Source organism: Onychostruthus taczanowskii, unplaced genomic scaffold (assembly GCF_017590055.1).
Source record: "Onychostruthus taczanowskii isolate IOZ18803 unplaced genomic scaffold, ASM1759005v1 scaffold119, whole genome shotgun sequence".
NCBI lineage: Eukaryota > Metazoa > Chordata > Aves > Passeriformes > Passeridae > Onychostruthus > Onychostruthus taczanowskii.
This window is the reverse complement of record NW_024498340.1, coordinates 1,620,402-1,629,523: the sequence shown is the minus strand read 5'-3', so window position 1 is coordinate 1,629,523 and position 9,122 is coordinate 1,620,402.

Sequence of the window (9,122 nt, the reverse complement as noted above, 5' to 3'; positions counted from 1 at the left end):
TCTTTTACAACCACACTAACAGAATTTTAGATTTTGTGGACCAGCTCAGAGCAAAGAGGATGAGTCAGCCATGCTGTGGCCCTGGCTGGGCAGGAAAGGCCTTGTTGAGCATGCACACCTGTAGGTGTAGGGCACAGCAGCTAAAGGCTTGCAGATGCCCCGCACTATAGATTGGATGCTTTCAGAGCAGAGGGGGCCAGAGTTTCCAAGGGTCCAGAGCCCTAGGCCTCCCTGGTGGAAACCTCTCAGAGTGTTTAAGTCCAACACAATGGGGTTCCCAATTCCATCACTTGGTGGGTGCTGAGCTGTTGCAGCCATCATAATGGCAATGGCATGGCTAGAGCCTTATTATGTCCTCTTCAGGGCCCCTAAGTAATTTAAGATGCTACAAGCCTAGCTCTTCATGGCTTCCTTGAAATTGGAACTTCTAGGAAGCAACCTGTCCAAAAGCTGGCTCTGGCAGACAGGAGAGACCATCTGAATTTCAGATATGTGGAGCAGCAGCAGATGCTCAGCACCACCTGCCACAGGTCTTCACTTTGGGCTGCTCCCCTCACACCATGTCAGTGGGGCCAGCACATCCCCTCCAGGGGCTCTCCGTGTGCTTCCTAACACATCCCTCTCTCACCTTCACTCTGGGGTTGCCTCCAGCAAATGGTTCCAAGCTCAGAATCCAGCTGGATGCCCAAAGTGAGCCAGTGAACTGTCCCTTCCCTTCCTTAAGCCTCAAGGAAACAGACTGGTGTGTGGAGGGGATGGCAGAGCTGGATGTGATGCTCTTCAGCCCTGCGAGCCAGCTCCAGCTCACTGGGAAGAGGGAGTCGGTGGCACTTGGCTGAAGACAGCCCCGGTGCCCTGAAGGGGCTGGGCCACTCTGCAAGTCAGCAGCCTGCATTAGTCACTTCTTGAGTGGGATAATGAGACAGCAGATCAGTGAACTCCTTGTAACTATTTTCCTATGTTTGTACAGTGATTTACTGATTGTTAGTAGCAGTCCAAGTGCAAGTTTTACGTTGGTTTGGGGTTTTTTTCCTTTTAATTCAAAGCTGGTTTTATCTTGTCCATTGAGTGACACAGTAAATAATAGAGTGGCTACTCGTGCCTGTTATGTAAATATATTATATATATAAAATTATGTTATGTCACCACAAATATGGTGCCTGAATAGCAAATGCATTCTTCTAAGAAAATTTGAGGCAAACTTGCATCCAAGTTATTATTTATGCATCTAGGTTTTAAGGTCTATTTTTTTCCTGCAAATTAAACTGATTTAGCATCTCTCACAAAGCAAGGAGAGTTCAATTCTTTCTTTTCTTCTTGCTTGACAGTACCAGAAAGTGCAATTTATAAAATCAGTACTGCATTCTAAATATTGAAAGTGCCATATTGCAGTGAATACAAACCTTTGCAGTAGTATTTCTTTGCACTTTGTTGCATGGTGGCGTGCTAGATGATAGAAATGAGTATTTAACAATGCTTTCACACAGTGCTACAGTTGTCATTTGTAGATAACCAGTTGTTGGACTATGGGTTATGAAATAGCTTTCAAGGCTGCTTTAAGCCTGCTCTTCTTACAACCACACCTACTTCAGAAGAAGAAATATTATTAGGCAGTTTTGCTAAGCCAGGTAGAGAGATTAAAAATGCAGTTAGCTTTTAATTTGGGAAAGCATCTGACCTAACAACAGGAAACATATTAAAAGACACCAAGGAATTCAGTGGAGTCAACATGAAACAGGGATCTGGTGGCTATGCCAGCCATGCTGCTGCAGAACAATAACATCACTACACTTGAAATGGACTAAGGTTTCTACAGTAACTATTTCATCTCAGCTCCCAAGAAACTCACTTTACCCCAGAAAACTGGTGGGGAGTTGTTTTTGTCTTGGGTTGGCTGGGGTGTTTTTTACCCCAGGAGAACTACTTCAGGTTAAACCCAATTCTATCCCAGAGCAGCACCAGTGTAGGGAGACGCAGCAGCCTGCACCTCCAGTGCAGCCGTTTCAGGACATCTCTCTGTGCAGAAAGTGCTTGGAAGAGAGCTGAGGCAAAGACTTGCAGAGAGGTCTGCACAAAGCTCTACCAGCAGTATCACAGGACTGAGATTTGTTCCCAAACCTGACAGAGATGGAGTTGTGTCTAACCATGAGAAAACCAAATTGTCTGTATTTTTCAGTTATATCTGTTAAAAATCTGCTGGAAAAGATGTGTAGTAGAAGAATATGTCACCTGTACCAACAGAAATGTTTTCTAATTTTTTCCTAAAAACATTATTTGTCTGGTCTTGCTTCAGGTGTTTCTTCACTGTTAAATGTGAATGGAAGAGGCAACCTTCAAATAATCCACTTTAGGAAATAGCAGTCTACATTACAAGTTACAGCTTTTCCATTTCTCTGTTATGAAAACAAAACAAAAAAATCCCACAAAACCAAGAGAATGAACATCGCAGTACTATAAAACCCAGAACAGTCATAGAGAAGTACAGCCGAGAGAAATTGCTTTAGAAAGGTATGTCTACATAGGTACAGTTTGAAAACCAGAATTATCCATGTTGAGCAGAACCAGCAGTGGACTTCCAACACTTTCAGATTTCCTGACACACTAGAGGGAGATCTGTGTGGATAGGGAGAAAGACATCTCTTTTACACCAAGAAACTTAAACCCAGGCTGTTTCCATGTAGATCTCTCAGAAAGAAAGGCACGTGCTAAATTTCTGCAGCAGAACTATCTTGGTGGTCTTATGCAGGGTGATTCCTGGCAGTGGTTTTGAGCAGGTAACTCTCTGCAAGCACCACTGTGTTAGTTTGACCTATCTGTTAGAAAGGTCTCCCCATGTTTCCTTTGGCTATGAGAAGCATTGAAGTGTTTCAGAAGACCACTGTCCCAAATGGATGCTGCCATCCGTCCCCTGCCCATTTGCATTTCAATTAACTCTGCAGTCTGAGCTCCCTCATCAAATGAGAGCTGACAAAGTAAGAGTCATTATGTTGCTTCCAGTGAGTATGAAATATCATAAGCTGTGAAAGGCAGGATTTTTCCAACCTATCTACACCTCTGAAAGAGCAGCCTCATCCAATAAACGTCAAAGCCACAATATTTTTTGCTTTCAGTTCAGTCTTTAAAAAGAATTCTTTTCTCAGAGATTGCTTCTGTACTTAAAGAGGAACAAAAGCATATTTAATGTCTACAGACTCATGCGTTGCTCCAGAAAGGGAGAAAAACAGAACTCCAACACAATGCTTTAATACCAGTCTCTGCCCACAGCAGTTTTATTTAAGCCAGCTGAAACAATCTTGATCCTGCCCATCATTTTGCAATATTACACTTTTGAGCCCAGACTTGTGTTTGTCATACACTAAAACACTTTCCTGAACAGTTCATAAAATTCAGCACTAGGTATCCAAGAGCCGTGGCTGGGGTTGTAGGAAGTACAAGTGTCAGAGAACTGAACAATTCAGGAAGAAGAGCAGGAGGTGAATTGCATGGGGGGTGAGGGGAGGTAGTCAGTCATATGCAAGCAGGCCCATGACACTTAAAAGCCACAAAGCTGTAATCTTGTGCATAGAGTTATTGGATTTCAAAGGAGTTTTTACAGAACCTGCCCTTATCCTTTTATCTTCATGTATCTTTGGCTTTCTTTAAAAATAAATTTTAAAAGAAAAGAAAGAAAGAAAAAAATAAAAAGGAGCTGCTATGTTTAAATTTCTCCTACCACAAAGTTGATTTGACAAATAAGGCATAAGTCCAGCATATAGAGAAATCCTTTCCATTCCCATGGGCTTTTGACTTTTCCTATGAGACTGCACTATTTATGTAAATATACTTGGAGACACTTTCTATAAGCTTTTAGTTTTCTATGATCAATTACTTTAGTGTTTATTAAAGATACAAACTTATAGAACTATTAAGCATTCAGGTGAATACAACAAAGAAAGAACACTGCAAACACAAAATCATTCTGGATTTTGACACATAAAAAACTCTTCAGAATCACTGTACTGTTTTAATTCTGTGATTATTTTCATTGCTTTGAAAAAATTAAACTTTAAAGAAAGGCCTTATAATAAATGCTATGTGCATCTTAACTGTGTTACTGAGCGAAATCAATCTGGCAAACTCCTATTGCAATTTGTGATTTTTTTTAAAACCCTTTAAAATAAATGCTTTTTAGTATTGATTTTTTTTTTTAAATTAAAAATACTTCCAAGCATAAATTGAAAATGATGCCTCCACCTGGGAAGATTCACTTGCTGGCATGCTCCAGCCACACAGTCTTTCATGATGTCATCCCCTGGTTGTGCCAAGGGAGCCTCAGCATTGGATGGATCTGTCACTGCTCAGCAGAGAGCAATGAGACATTTGTGGGTGACAGTTTTGTCACCCAAGAAGTTTACACCTAGAACTTCCCTGTGTTGCAGAGGGACCCATGCTGGAATGATTATCTCTTCTGCAGCGTGGATGGGCAATTTGTTTTTGTCAGATGGAAAGTGTGCACTCTCTCCCTTATATTTCCTGTTCACTGTACTGGCTTCTTTTTTGGGGGTTGGGGGGGCAGGGGGAAATGAAATTTAAGGATTTGATGAGAAACCGATTTGAACAACAATTTCTCACAGACAGAGTGAATTTGCCTTTTTGCAAATTGATTTTTGTAACAAGTTATTTATATGATATTACTTAATAAATTGTTTTTTCTAACTTGTTTTTTTTTTCTAATTCTCTCAACCTATGTTATGTATTTACAACACTATCATAAAGATAAACCTTTGAAAAGATTCTCCAATCACTTTAAGACAAAGGGCGAAATTGACTCAGTCTTTGAAATTCCATTCTAAATTGTCTGGTGTGCACCATGCCATAAAAGCGGTAGGATCACTATTCTGTGATCACTGAGGCCTCCCAAGGGTGGTGTAATTCCAGAAGGAATCATTCACCAGGAGGATATTAGTCTGTGATCACAAGCCTAATTTAGACTAGCCAAGGTTTCCCAGGAGGGCAGCAGAAGCTTTATCAAGGTAAAGCGTGCAAAATGCCTTTATTTAAGCATATAAAGATCACATAATTTATAATAGCACTGTTCAGTTATTATTTGTCTTTCATCATGTGAGGTTAAAAAAAAAAATTAGTCTCATTGCAGTTATGGAGAGTCCAAATGTCATTTACAGTATCTTTTTACACAAGAAGAACAACCTCCAGAGAAAATTCTTCATTTTAATACTCCCTTAGTAAAAGAGCTGTCTGTATCTTCAGAAATTCCATCACATTTAAAGGACAAGGACAAAGAAAGAGTGGGAAAGGTCACAGCAGCAAAGTAATATTTCATTAAAAGCTTTAGAGTGAACCACAAAATCAAACAGTTTAGCACTGAAACCCATATAGGGTCTATGAAAGGACTAAGTTCTGTAACTGATGAGAAATTAGCCCAAATATCCACCTGCAATCTTTGTTGAAGCTCCACAAGAAAACCTCTCTATGAATAGCCAAAAAAGCCCCAGCTCTTAAAAGCAATAGGAGACAGGATATAAATGCAAAAGTCTACTCAGTTTTTGTTTGCCTCACTATGTGAACACCAAGCCAAGGAAACTGAGCACAGCCCTGTACAGGAGGATGCATCTACTGCCCACCCACTCCCTTCAGCAGGGGCACACACACACTTGCAGGTGCAAGCACAGAGAGGCTGCAGCCACCCCATCTCTCATCTCTGTGACTTTGTGCATCAGAGCAGTCCTACAGGATTCACAATACATCAGACTGAGCTTTTCATCTTCTAAATAATGGCAGTAACAGCTGAAGAGATTCTGGTAGTCCACCTGCTGAAAGGTGGTCCAGAGTCTGCAACCCTTCACATGTGCTGAAAGCAGAACCACTTTTATTTACATGATAGAGGAATCTATCATATTTCTTGTATTTTTATTTGATTTACTATATCAAAGACCACTTCAGTCATAAAGAAAATTCAACTAAAGGGTAGCATTTCAGCCAGAAAAAATGTATTTGGTTTTCCAGCATTAATTTACCAGGTTTATCTATGTAAAATTACTCGCCCCCAACCAGCAGCACACCATCCACAACCCCCTGCAAATATTCATCTTTCATTAATACTACAAAAGTCATCACAGAGAAGTCAGCTAGACAAGCCATTAAAGCCAACAGCCTTTTACTTTTTTAAAGTTCTTGTTGACTGTGTCTCCTCCTCCTCTGCCTCTCTGCTCCAGTCTTGTGAGACCCCATCTGGAGTGCTACATCCAGCTCTGGGATTGCCAGCACAGGAAGGACATTGACCTGTCGGAGTGAGTTCAGAGAAGAGACACCAAGATGAGCAGAGGGATGAACTTCCTCTCCTGGGAGGAAAGGCTGAGAGAATTGGGATTGTTCAGCCTGGAGCAGAGAAGACGTGACCTAATTGCTGCCTTCCAGTACCTGAAGGGAGCTGGAAGGACAGGAAAGATGAAAAATGATTTTTACAAGAGCAGGTGGTGACAGGGCAAGGGGGAATGGCTTCAAACTGAAAGAAAGCAGATTTAGGTTAGATGTTAGGAAGAATTTCTTTACTGTGAGGATGGTGAGGGACTGGCACTGGCGTCCCAGAGAAGTTGTGATGCCCCTTCCGTGGAAGTGTTCAAGGCCAGGTTGGATGGAGCTCTGAGAACCTGGTCTCATGCAAGGTGTCCCTCCTGCCCATGGCAAGGGGGTTGGAACTAGATAATCTTTAAGGACCCTTCCAATCCAAGCTATTCTGTGATTCTATGAATTTCAAGGACAGCTTGAACAAGAGAACCAATGAAAAGAGTAAACATTTAAGATGCTTTAATTCTTGCATAAAAATTGCAGGAATCATCACTTAAATGAACAGCCAAGTGAATTCAATTCAGTGCTGGTTCTTCCAATCTTACTGTCACATAACATTCCTTTTGATGCTGTAAAGGAAATTTGAGTTTGTTGGACAAGGTACAAATTAAAAAAAAAAAAAAAAACAAAAAAAAAACATATTCTTATCCAAAATCTTAGAAGCTTTTCTTCTTTCTTGCCAACACTAGCACATCTTTCCCTGATTGCAGTACAGTTACTAGCAAATACCCACTCTCTGTGCTTTTCTCCAAACTGACTGCTACAACTAACAGTTTTTCAGCAGCTCTCTCTCCACATCAAATCCTCAAGCACCTCTGTCCCTCCAATCAGAAAGGCTGATTCTACTTTCTTTATTCCCCACATAGAAGAAAACATGAGCAGCGTCAGAATCATGACACGTTTTTTGACCTTGGGAAACCACAGAGTGCACAAAACATTAGCTGTGGAGACACTCATGGCCTGATAGGAACTTATCATCATATCCTACTTTATTTAAGCAAAAGAGAAACAAACTTACCATGGTCAAGAGAACAGTCAGGAAGACTGTATGCGAGGGGACATCCTAACCTGAAAATTCCAAAAATCTTTGCAGCTGCTCCTCCTTTACAGAAGTGAAAAAAAAAAACCAAAAAAAAAAAAAACAAAAAAAAAAAAAAAACAACCCCCCCCCAAAAAAAAAAAAAAAAAAGCAAAGCCCCAAAACAAACCCAAGCCAACACCATTTCCACCCCCAAACAAACAAACAAACAAAAAACCTAAAACTCCAAGAATCTCCTAAATACAGCTTTCCCTGTACCCCTTCTTGGAATTTTGCCTTTCTTAACTCAGAACTTCGGCTGGCTGGCTGCTCATGCATGCATCTTAATTAATAACCAAATGTATAAATCCCCTCCTGATTGCTTTTACATGTTTTTCTAAACATCTGCTTCTACCTTCATTGTTAGCAAAGCTGCTCTCTTCTACAGCTCAGCTCAGCTGGGGAACTTATTTCTCTCTCTCTCAGAGTGCAATTGGGTATTTCATGTCAATTATCTTAATTGGAAGCAAGCTTAACCCATTTCCCAATTACAGCTCCAGCTTATTAGAACAAACAAACTCTCAAACCTCCTCTAATAAAATAAACCCAAAAATGCCCCCAAAGAACAAACCTAAACTTTGGTAACAAAACATTGAAGAGAGGACTGAATAAAAGAGCTCTGGTAAGCAAAAAGTGAGTAAGCTGGTAGAGGAATGTAAGGAGAGAGTGTGTGTCTGACTGGCTTGGTCTCTGACACAGCATTCCCCTAAGTCTGTTCTCTGCAAGCTCACAGAGGGAGCACCCCTCAGCCTGGCACTGCTTCAGGTACTTTTATCCCCACATACCAAGGTGGAGCTGCCAGAACAAAAAGTAGAGGCAGTTGCATCTTTGTTTTGCCACTGCTGGGCATTGTGATGGCCTAGCTTTTTTGAGCTGGTCGAGTACAGAGCCAGGTTCTCTCTGCCTTCTCCTTCTCACACTGCTCCCAGACTTTATCACTCGTGTTTAAACAGACATCGACTTAATGACTGGTGCCAAAGACAAGCAGCCTAAAGACAAAAGTCATCCAGAGATGAGAGGGCCAAGCCACCTGCTCCTGCTATGAGTTATGGCTTGGTTAGCCATGGCTCTTCACACAGCCTTCACTCTCTTACTTGCCCATTTTTTTGTTCCAGAGTCAAATGCACACCAGACATATCCTTTATTGCACATCTGTGAAATGTGCAATACAACAGATTAAAACCATTCTATTTGGCTTCTCAGGGATGTCATTTTTGAGTGGCACCCACCTTTTATGCACACACTGGATACTAAGAACAAATACACACTAGAAGTCTAAGAAGTTATGTGTAGAAACTATTCTACATGTTATACTATTTATAACAGGATAAATGGGCCAAACATTTAGACCATGAAGTTGTAATATTCTTGCCCACCTGCAGCATCTGCCAGGTACTGATTCAATGATGACTGTTTCCCCCTTGCCAAGATTGCCTGTTCAGAGATATTGACTATGATGCTATTTTGATTTTGTTGTATTCTGGTATTGCCAACATTTCTCTAAATAATTTCTACAGTTGTTTTTGAGAAACAAGGAAAAGTCAAAAATATACTTTTGAGATTCACTGCTCTAATATCTTGGTATTTAATCAACCTGTAATATAATATTGATTACAAATACCATGGAGACAAGATATTGGTCCTTGTCTTTAGAGTACTTTGTGTACCTCTTTATTGCAAAAAGAGCCTTTCCAATGTT